General features: G+C 46.2%; 1 non-coding gene across 1 annotated transcript; it reads left to right on the top strand.

Moving 5' to 3' along the window:
* Positions 1-1,048: 1,048 nt before the first annotated feature.
* Positions 1,049-1,154, top strand: LOC141609779 (small nucleolar RNA R71). Its single transcript, XR_012527690.1, has one exon. It is a non-coding gene; the product is annotated as a small nucleolar RNA R71 (small nucleolar RNA).
* Positions 1,155-12,219: the final 11,065 nt, after the last annotated feature.

Here is a 12,219-nt window from a genome sequence, read left to right as displayed (position 1 = left end):
TGCCTTGGCTAACCTTTGAGGAAAAGGTACAGGCGGCACATATACTCTAGGTGGAGTTAACGAAGCTTCCTTCTCATAAGCTTGCTTCTTTTCAACTACAATTTCCTCCATCGCCTTGCCCTCATCCTCGATCACAATAGCTTCATCTTCAACAAACATGCTCTTAGGATTAGTAGTCTCTTCAAGTACCTTCCCGTTCCTTAAGGTTAATGCATTCATCTGACCTTTTGGATTAGCTTCGGTGTTTCCCGGGAACTGACCTTGAGATTTCACAGACTGACTTACTTGTTGGGCTATTTGAGCAAGTTGAGTTTCTACCATTTTATGTGAGGATTTTAGTTGAGAAATTGATGTAGAAAACTCTTCATTTTTTTGGTTTTGGTCCCGCATATATTGAGATTGTTGGGACAGAACTTGCTCTAACATCACCTCCACATTGGATTTTTGCGGAGCGTGAGGTTGTTGAAATTGTTGTTGTTGTTGCTGAAATGGGGGACGAGATTGCATAGGGGAATGATGATAAGACGGTCTTGGTTGAAAACAGGCGGTTCTTGAAAAAGTGCGCTTAACTTGATGTTGGGGATTCCGAATGTTACTGGTATTTCCATATGAGAGCTTAGGATTATGAGCCCATCCTGGATTGTAAGTATTAGAATAAGGGTCCCATTGTTGCTTTCCATTAAGAGCATTAACTTGCTCAAGCATAGAAGCATTCCCACACCCAGAAGAGTCATGCCCATTAACCCCACAAAGTTGACATATGGGCGATGAAGAACTAGAACCATTACTCAATTTAAGCTGAGCCACTTGTTGAGATAGATCATCAATTTTGGCTTGCATCACATTAACAAATTCATTTTTAGTCTTGCTCCCTCGAACATGACGGTCACTGCCCCAATGATAAGTGCTTATTGCTAGATCCTCTATGAGAGCCTTGGCCTTGTCCCAAGAAATCCCGTCTAACCTCCCTCCAGCAGCGGCATTAAGGCTCATTTGCAGCTCCGGTTTTAAGGAATTGTAGAAAGTAAGAATCAATACACAAGATGGGATCCCGTGATGAGGACATTGCCGCTGAAGTTCCTTGTACCTTTCCCAAGCTTCATAGAGAGACTCAAATCGCATGTTGACGAATCTGTAATATCATTTCTAAACTTGGCAGTCTTCCCTGGTGGAAAGTATTTTTGGAGAAAAGCCGTAGAAAGCTTATCCCAAGTATCAAACGAGTCAGGATCACAATTATTCAACCATTCACGTGCACTCCCTCGAAGAGAATAGGGGAATAATCTTAACCGAATGGCGTCATCAGAGACTCCATTAATCTTGATGTCAGCCTTATCAAGGAATGTATTCAGGTGCTCGTTGGGGTTTTCAGTTGGTGATCCACTGAATTGATCGGTTTGAACAAACTGGATCAAAGAAGTCTTCAACTCAAAATTGTTTGCATCAATTTTAGGCTTTGAGATACTTGAATTGAAATTTGGCTTTGGAGCACTTTCATCTCGCATAGAGGTCATGATGATTGGTGTATCAAATTCTATAAAATATTCAATAGTATCGAGTTCAGGCTCCTTTCTCTTCTTCTTTCTTTGAGCGTTTCGTCTCCTAGCTGTAGCTTCAATCTCAGGGTCAAATAGCAATTCACCACCAGAATGTTGCGTGTGCATATAAAACTAACAACAAAACTAAAGAAGAAGAATTAGTAACAAAATAGGCGTACTTTAAAGACGCTAAAAACGTAGTCTAAAATAATCTAAAATTAACTAATATCAAACCGTTACTTCCCGAAACAACGGCGCCAAAAACTTGTTCAGTTATAAATTACCACAAGTGAACGGTGTCTGTTATAGCACTTACGGGTCGATCTCAGGGAAGTGAAGGTTGAGTACTAGTCGATTTAAGATTTGATTTATCTACGTCAAAATAATATTTGTGTATGTGCGAGGTATGACAGAATGAAAATACATATAATAATTGGATAATAAAATTAATTCAATAATAAAAAGCTCTAGGACAACGGTATCACCATTAACATAGATTGATCAATATAGACTATTGGAAGGAATAAAATATTTAATTGTGTACTTAGGTGAGACTAATTTTCTGGTTTTAATTCTGAAAACTAAAATCAATACTTGTTATTCTCTCTCGAGATATAAGAAGCCTTCCTATAGTGAAATAATCCTATTCTCATGGGTCTTATAACTCATATAGGAGCTTTAAGGATCAAAATTAAAATGTCTCGACTATCACTCTCACCATCCTCATAGGAGAGGTCTAATTTTGACTCGGGCTCTCTAAGTGGAAATTCAACTCTCATTGCAATTTACACTAAGTAATTATTAATTATATTTAAATCACAATATATATGCTAACTCAAAAGGACTAAACTCAACTCTCATTGTAGTATTAATCAAGAGCTACGTATATAGATTATGACCAATAAATTAATACTTTAACACAACCCTATCAAACCTAAGTACAACCATTAAATAATGTTTAGAAAATTATAACATTGACCAATCCATATTAAGGCTCCACCGAGCCCTAGACAAAAGACTACTCACGATCCATAATTATAACTAAAATAACAATTTTAATAATAGAAGATAACATATTTAAATAAATAAATAAAACAAATATAAAAGAGATAAATAAGGGAGATAAATATAGTATTAACTATGGCAATGACAAGTTGAGAACTTTGAGCTTGTCGTCAAATAATAGCATGAAAGTGTAAAAATATGAATAAGATAATTGATGTGAATAATGAGAGAATAAATAGAATTTAATATGAAACTAATTATTTTATTGCTTATTGTTATGTTCTACCTCCCTCCCTCTCAAATGCAAATCACCTTCTTTATATAGGTGATCATGTGAGTTTCTAAATTAAATAATACACGTACGTTTACATCACTAATTAATGTAAATACATTACATGTAAAATTATTCCTACAGTTTATGCTATTAGTGCTTGAAGTTTCTTCAAAATATGAATGTTTCATGAATTAAATAATTAATTTGAGATGTTTCATGTAGTATTTATCAGAATAACTCTTCACCCATGTAAATGTTAGCATGCGCTTTCCTCATAAATCCTTCAATGTAACATCAACCAAATTGAATGTTTCACCACTTTATTTTCAATGCTTCAACTTTTGTAATTGTGCTTCTTTATTTCATGATTTGTAAATGACGGCCTTGTCAACATTTTATTCAATTCTTGGCTTTTCATTTTATTTTGGGCTGCTTTGTCTTTATTTTGTGGACTTGGAGGTTTTGAATCTGAGCTTGAAGTCCTTATTTATTTTGTCGTCTTTTATTCATCGCATCGCTTAGCTGTTTAGCTAATATCAGCATCAAAATAGCTCATTCCTACAAATAATTATATAAATCGCAGTAAGATGTTCTAGGAAGGAAATTATTATTAAAATGAAATATAATGCTGAAAATATAAGTAAAATTATGGGAAATAAGTATATAAAATATAGTAAATTATACGCTTAACAGGCATCTGAAGAATGCCATCGAGGAGGTGATCCGAAATAGCTGAGGGCCCCGGAAACGAGCTCCGACGGGGCGAATAGGAAATCAGTATTCCAGAGGATGGGAGTGATCCAGGTGGTTATCGGAGGAAACGAGAACGGAGGGTCAGCTAATGGGCACAAACGGCACCTAAATGAGCTTTACCAAGCCATCAACTTTGTGCCCACCACAGCGATCCCCGCTTCCACCGTCCCCGATATAACCATCGGAAAGAAAGACTACGAAGGAGTCGTAGCCCCGCACAGCGACCCGCTGGTAGTCCACCTGGACATAGCCAACCACTTGGTTAAGAGGTGCCTAATTGATACAGGCGCCTACACGAACATCATGTTCAGGGAATGCTTCCTCAATCTCGGTCTAAAGATTGAGGACCTGAGCCCCTGCACCAACCCACTACACAGCTTCTCTGGGGCCGGCCTGGTACCCCTGAGGTCAATCAGGTTGCCGGTGATGTTCGGCCAGGCGGATGCGGCCAAGAATGTTTTATCTGAGTTCGTGGTCATTGATGGTTCGTCCGCCTACAATGTTCTGATAGGCCGAGTTACTTTGAGCGAGGCCGATCTTCAGTAATGTCCATCCGGGCCCCGACATTGATGTATGTCTCGGACCGGGGGGGGAGGCACAAAAGCTCGTCTCAAAGGACGAGAGAGATGAAATTGTCAATGTCCAAATATCTGCCAGAGGGTGTAACATGCAATCCCTCAAAGTGGCGAAGAAATCAGAGAAAGGGAAGAGCCCATCCTTACAACAGGAGGGTGATCCGATGAACACCGTCGGCATGGTCGAGGGAGCCGAGACTGAAGAAATAGAAATTGACCCAGGACACACCGTAACTGTCGGTGTCGGCCTGGAGCCAAAATTCAGAGCCGATCTCCTAGACCTGGTGAGAAAGAACAAAGACGTCTTCGCGTACTCAGCCACCTAGATGCCAGGCGTGAGCCGAGAGGTGATCGTTCACAAGCTGAACGTACTCTCCAACGCTCGCCCTGTCAAGCAGAAGATGAGGAACTCCTCGGCTGAGAAAGATGAGGCCATCAAGGCCGAGGTAGACAAACTATTAGAGGCGGGCTTTATCATGCCTTGTACTTATCCTGAGTGGCTAGCAAATGTTGTAATGGTGAAGAAGTAATCAGGGGGGTGGAGGATGTGTGTTGATTTTACAAATCTTAATAAAGCGTGCCCTAAAGATTGTTATCCCTTGCCTCGAATAGATAGTTTAATTAACGCAACGGCAGGCTACACTATGTTGAGCCTGCTAGACGCCTTCTCAGGATACCATCAGGTATTCATGGTCGAAGAAGACATGCCTAATTGCGCATTCATCACCATACACGGCACATACATGTATAAAATGATGCCGTTCGGTTTGAAAAACGCTGGCGCAACTTACATTAGGCTGGTGGACAAAGTGTTTCAAGATCAAAAAGGGCGAAATATCGAGGCTTACGTCGACGATGCTATTGTAAAAAGCAAGTCTGACAGCGAGCACTTGGCCGACTTGAGCGAAACATTTTGTTCACTAAGGAAATACAAGATGAAACTTAACCCGATGAAATGCAACTTCGTTGTCCGGGCAGGTAAGTTCCTCGGCGTGCTTGTCAGCGTCAGGGGAATTGATGCCAATCCAGAGAAAATCAAAGCAATACTAGACCTGCCGGAGCCGAGAAATCGAAAAGAGGTGATGATGTTGACCGGGAGGATGGCGGCTCTCGCCCGTTTCATCTCTCGGTCAGCCGACAAGAGCACCCCATTCTTCAAAGTGTTGAAGGGGAATAAAGACTTCAGCTGGGGGGAGGAACAGAGCACAGCTTTCAGGCAACTGAAAGCTCAACTTCAAACTCTCCCGACCCTGTCCAGGCCGACGCTGGGGGAAACGCTATATCTATACTTAGCAGTTACCTCGGCCACGGTCGATCGTAATCGTCGGGGAAGAGAACAAGCAAAGCAACACCCAATCTACTTTGTCACCATACATGTTGCCCGCCGAAAGAAATTACCCACCGATTGAAAAAGCGCCTTTTTCTTTGTCGTCGTTGCCGCAAGGAAACTGAAACCTTACTTCGAAGTGCATCCCGTGACGGTCTTAACCGACCAACCATTGGAGAAAGCATTGGAAAAATTTGAACAATCCGGCTGGCTCATCAAATGGGCAGTAGAGCTATCCGACTTCGACATTCAATACAGGCCGAGGCCCTCGATAAAGGGGCAGGCACTTGCAGACTTCCTGGCCGAGTGCACATACTAAGAAGAATCACAGCTCGGCGTATGGGAAGTATATATCGACGGGTCCTCTACGGCAAACAGCTCAGGAGCCGGCATCCTTATCATCAGCCCAAACGGGGACGAGTTTGAGTATGCCTTGAAGTTTACCTTCTCGGCCTCAAACAACGAATCCGAATACGAGGCGGTGATAACTGGAGTCGAGCTAGCTAGAGCTGCCGGGGCGGAACACATTGTGTTGAAGACAGACTCACTATTGGTGACTAACCAAATCAGAGGAGAGTACGAGGCTCGAGACGATGGGATGGTAAGATACCTGGAAAGGGTAAAAGCTGACACTACTAAATTGAAATATTTCCAAATCCAATGCATCCTCAGGTCTGAGAACAACCGAGCCGACGCTCTCTCAAAACTTGCCAGTTCAACCATCAAGAATGTTAGCCGAACCGTGCTGGTGGATATCAGGAATGCTAAAAGCATCACTGAGACCGTCGGCATGGTGGGCAACATAGATGCCGAAACGACGTGGATGACTCCGATAATGAAATACAAACTCACAAAAGAGTTACCGGAGGACCGCAGTCTCTCTCAGAAGATAAAGAGAATCGCCGCAAGGTACTTGGTGTTCGAAGGAGAACTATACAGAAGGTCCGTGATAAGACCACTTTTGAAATGTGTCGGCCCAGTCGACGCGGAGCTCATACTGACAGAGATTCACGAAGGCATCTGTGGACATCACATGGGGGCAAGAACGCTAGCCCACAAAGCTCTCCGAGCCGGCTACTTCTGGCCTACCATGCTTGAGGATTCCAGAGCTAAGACCAAGAAGTGCAAGAATTGTCAGATGCATGCCCCTGTGATACACGCACCTTCCCGAGACTTGCAACCAGTACTTAGCCCCCTACCATTTGCACAGTGGGGGATGGATTTATTAGGGCCATTTCCGACGGCCTCCGGAGGAAGGAAGTACCTGATCGTCGCCGTTGACTACTTCACCAAATGGGTCGAAGGTTGTCGCGGTACCTGCCAAGACCACGGCGGCCGTAAGAAAGGTAATCTGGGAGAATATCATAACTCGTTTTGGGTTACCCCAAGTCATGGTATTTGACCACGGCCGAGAGTTTTGGAGTGACATGGTGATGAACTGGCTAGAAGAGCTCGGTATCAAGTTTGCATACTCCTCCGTCTGCCACCCTCAGAGCAACGGGCAGGCGGAAGCAGCTAATAAAACAATCCTAAACGGGCTAAAAAAGAAGGTTGAAGATCTAAAGGGAAGGTGGGCTGATAAACTACCCGACGTCCTGTGGTCCCTTAGAACCACGGAGAAAGAAGCAACGGGGTACAGTCCATTCCACCTAGTCTATGGGTCTGAAGCCGTCCTGCCAATTGAAGCAGCGGTGCCGACATTCAGAAAGCAAACCTTTGACCCAGTCGAAAATGAGGAAGGCCTGAGAGCCTCCCTAGACCTGGTCGAAGAAAGTCGAGACACGGCACGACTCAACTTGGCAGTATATCAAAACCGGATGAGAAGAGCATACAACCGCAGAGTCCACAAAAGGGACTTAAGAGTAGGAGATCTAGTCCTAAGAAAGTCAGCCGCGACCAACAAAGGAAACATACATGGTAAAATGACGGCCAACTGGGAAGGACCCTACAGAGTGGTTGAAGAAATGAGGCCGGGGACATACCGGCTGACAGACATGGAGGGAGTGCCTCTAATGAGCCACTGGAACACAGACAACCTAAGGAAATATTTCATATAGCGGCGGAGGTATACGAGACCGTTGTGGGCACCCCAACGTGTGATTATACCTTATAAAAAGTGATCCAAGTTTTCCATCAAAATACTTGTCCCCTCCATAGTCATGCCAGAATAGACGCCGCGGCCAAAGCCGGGCAATCACTACCGAAGTACAAAAGCGTATAAGCATTGTTGAGACGCAAATCTGACTGCCCCGGCCAATCCGGGAGTGGCAGAGGAAGCGATCAATATGTCTATAGATACGGAAAGCAGTCGAAACGTAAACTCGGTTGCCTCGGCCAATGTCGGGAGTGACGAGGGAAACGCGATTTGCCAACAGCAGTTGATACTCGCGAAAGCGACCAACATGCTTAGGAACGTATAAGTACGGTTGAGAAACGCAAATCGGACGCCTCGGCCAGACCGAGAGTGAAAGAGGAAGCGATCAACACGTCTACAGATACGAACGATGTCGAGCCGTTAACCTCGATTGCCTCGGCCAAAGCCGGGAGTGACGGGGACACAACGACCGATACGCTAACATGTTCACAACGGCGGTTGGGAAGCGCAAATCTGACGCCTCGGCCAGACCGAGAGTGAAGGAGGAAGCGAACGACATGCCAACATGTTTAAAAACGTTAAGTACAGTTGAGATACGCATTCTAACTGCCTCGGCCAAGCCGAAGGTAAAAACGAAAAGAAAAAAAAAGCGCTCAACTAATAACGAAAGAAGACAACTGAATGAAGGATTGTGATCAAAGCCCCGGCCAAGCCGAGGACAAATAAACAAACTTTATTAAACATGTTTACAGGTGATACAAAACGAAGACGACGGCCGTCCCCATAGGGATAGCCTTAACACAACCTACCAAAGTTTTACAAAAAAACAAAAAAAGTACAACAAAAGGTTACAGACATATCATTTGAAGCGCCAAAAGGATGGCAGGGAGGAAAGGCTCAATAGTTGGCCCCCGAACAGCTGAAGCTATCTGAAGGGCCGGGTGAATCTGGTGACGACCGCCCGTCTCCCTATGCCTGTTTTTTCTCGCCACCGGCAGCAGTAGCAACATCACCATCAGTGGGCGGCCTAGAAGCCGACTTGGCAGTTTCACCTACCTTCGCCCTCTCAGCTTCCTCCCTGGCCGCCTTCACCTTTTCGGCATGGACCGCCTTGGCCGCAGCCTCCTCAGCGGCCTTCTTCGCCTCTGCCTCCTCCGCAGCCTTTGCCTCCGCAGCGGCCGCCTTATCATCAAGCAGCTGGTCAAATTTTTGCCACGGGAAGGAGCCTTCAGGAAAGAGCTCTTTAATTACATCCCTGGTAGCATCCTCAGCCTGGTCCCGGTACTGAGCACACATGTTAGGGATGATGACAGTTTGGAGCCTCTCAATGTCCTTCTCCCTCTGAGCAAGGACAGCCTTGGTGTTCCTATGCTCCTTCGCCTCGGTCTTTTGCAGGGACTTCCATTTTTCCCTCTGCTCAACCATGGCATCATAACCGCCCTGAAGCTTGTCCTTCTCCTCCAGCAGCTTAGCAGCGTCAGCCACCGCTGCCTCAGCCTTGGCTCTCTCGGCTAGGACCCGCTTCTCAGCTTCCTCCCTAAGCTTTCGCTGAGTGAGGAAGTTCTCCCTGGTGGCGACGAGGTCCTTCTTCGCCTTCTCGGCCTCTTCCTTAGATGCAGCAAGCTCAAGCCTAAGCCGTTCAAGCGCAGGAGCTGCCTCAGCCATGAGCTTTTCTTGCTCCATAATGTGAGCACCGGCTATGTCATTCCACTTCACCAGCTTCTTGCATAACCTTGTACCCTCCGCCGCAATCTGAGCGGAGGAAACCTTCAGGGAGGAGGAGTCGACGATGACATTTTGATTGCCCGTCTGCACTGGCGGCTTCTCCAATTGCCGTTCAGTGAGAGGGACCGACGGCGGTTGATCTACAAAAAATTCAGACAGAGCACCATGTCAACATTCATTGACATGTCAGAAAGTCTGTCATCAGGAATGCCTAATGAACCAGCTAAATCTGAGCCATAGGTTAAATCCGTACCAGCCTTGGCCTTCTTGGTTGGAGGACCCTTTTCTTTACCGGCCTCGGTAACAGCAGCGGCGGCAGACTCGGTCTCTTTTCTCTTATTTAAAGAAGGAGGAGCCTCCGCAACAGTGACCTCCTCCTCAACATCGATGACCACCTGCTGCTTTTGGACCACAGGGATTGAAGACTGAGCCGGAGTTGACGCCGTCGCCGCCGTAGACGTTGTCTTTGATTTCCGGCGCGGCACGTTACCGGCAATCCGCGTCTGAGCCGCCGTCACATCCAGTGCCTTCATCTGCTGCTCCATAAGTTCGTGAGGAGCCGGTCTGCGATCACGTGGTCCGGCCTTAGGATGCGGCTCAACAACTCTCCTGTTCTCGTCAAGACCCAGCCTCTCGAGGACGGAGACAGACAGTTCCGGGCCAAATCGGTCTGCAAAAGAAACGAAGCAGGAATTAAGCAAAAGAAATAAACCAAAATTCAAAAACAGAAACATAAAAAGCAAAAATGGGCCTCACACCGACCTCACTCACCCTGTTCGAGGGCCGGTATGAGGCCGACGTGGCAGAGCAGCTCATCCTGAAGAACGATCTGCGTCGGGGGCATCCATCCCTTCGGCGTCCCATCCTTCTCAGCCTCAAACAGGGCCATTGCCCGCGTTTCGTCCTCATTGAGATAGACCCTGCTGGCGTCGATCTTAAGCTTACTCCGGGAGACGTATTTGTCATGCTCCCCTTGGTTCTCACACCGCAAATTGACGCGGTGCTGAAAGGACCGGGGCAGCGAGTAGTCTTCCGGAACCTCAACGTATACCCACCGCCCCTTCCAGTCCTTGCAAGAAGTAAGCTTAGAGACGGTGATATAACCCGGCTCAGTCTGTATGCTATACCACCCCGTACCACCTAGGACGTTCTGTCGAAGGTGGTGAAGCCGGCGAAAGAGTTTCACCGTTGGGGCCTCCCCTTTGAAAAGACACAACCATACAAAACCAATAATCGTCCTGATGGCCAACGGATGCAGTTAGGCCACGGCGACATTCATGGCTTTAATAATGGCAGCAACGTATTCATTCAGAGAAAACCGGAGCCCATACTCCAGGTGTCTGATGTATACGCCGATACAACCCTCGGGAGGACAACAGACGGCCTGACCCTCCTCAGGGATAACAATTCTATACCCCCTGCCGAAGGAGTAATGGTGTTCAAAAAGTTCAGAACCGGAGCAGCTAGCGAACTTATTCGTCCAGGCACGATCAAGACTGATCGAGCAGGCATCACCGTGAAACGAAATAAGCGGCCTCCTTACGGCAGAAGGGGTCGCCTCATCATCATCATCATCCACAAAACCCTCCAAAAATTTGGGATCAACCTCAGGAGAAGGCGACTTAGGACCCCCAAACCCTATCGGGGTGGCAACCAGTGCCTCCTCTTCATCAAGATGCAACGGTTCGCCCCCCGGCGCAGAAGTACTGGGTCCAGCATCAGCAGAAGACATGACAACAATTACTTAACAAATAAAAGTTGAAAAATTTGTTTGATTACCTTGGAAAAGTGTTACGTCGAGTAAACACTTTGATGACTAGAGAGAAGTTTCTTCGAAGAAAGTTAGAGAGGGAATTTTTTTTTGAGAAAATGAATTTTGGTGGCCAAAATCAGGGGCTAACTGCTCTATTTATAGAGCAAAGCCCACGAAACGGACCAATCAGGGCAAAGCCCATGAAGCGTCAACCAATCAACACCGAGCCACGTGTCAAGCATGCAGCCACAGAATGTCAATCGACGTATTTTCTTCAGCACGCTCCTTGACAGAATGCCAATCGACGTATCTTCTTCAACACGCTCCTTGGTATCTACTTGCCAAACGGCCCGCTGTTCAAACAAGCTTGGCAGCACCGGCCGGGGGTAATCAAAAGCACACGGCACTCTCAACCTCGGTCTCAGCCAGCGCCATTTTCTTTTCCACATTTGATGTCCATTACATATCCATGTGGAGGGGGGATAATATGATACGGCCTGGGCAGAACCAAGCCGAGGAAGAAGAAGCCGGGGAAGAAATTCAACTTGCGCAGAATACGCTCAACACTCATCGAAGGTCCATACCACGGCATAGACTACGCTGGGGGCAAATTGATGGGGCATATTCTGCACCCGCTGACCGAAGTCAACATATTGAGTAAGGTCAAAGACATCCACAGCAAGTCAACATATTAGACGACCCTAAGCCCGACGCGACACTGTCGGCTGTCACTGGGTCTCGGCTAGGCAACCGGCCCGGTAGGGAGACATATCCGCGTACTCATATCCAAGACCCTCGGCATGGAGTCAACCAGGCGGCCGCCCGCCATGGGTCCCTCGGCCGAGGGTAGAACAGTCTTTTCCACCTGCTCTGCCACTTGGCCACTACGTGACAAAAGGTGAAAGTCTATAAATACTCCATTTCTCTCATTAAGAAAAGGATCCGAAAATAATCGAATAATCCATAAACTCACTATTAATCTGGTATAAACTCCCTTATCTCTCTACAATATACTTTGCCAAGCAACACACAACTTAATCCCTTTAAGTTTACTGACTTGAGCGTCGGAGTGAGTACGCTCGGTACCAAGCCGAGCCCTCAGTTTGTTCATTGTTTCAGGAGAGGCCGAAAGGAAGAGTCAAGCAAAGTCATCATTCAACAAAGCTTACGTGGT

The sequence above is a fragment of the Silene latifolia genome, chromosome 10, assembly GCF_048544455.1.
Source record: "Silene latifolia isolate original U9 population chromosome 10, ASM4854445v1, whole genome shotgun sequence".
NCBI classification, from domain to species: domain Eukaryota; kingdom Viridiplantae; phylum Streptophyta; class Magnoliopsida; order Caryophyllales; family Caryophyllaceae; genus Silene; species Silene latifolia.
The sequence above is the reverse complement of the archived record's forward strand: the minus strand, read 5'-3'. Positions and strand labels throughout refer to the sequence as shown.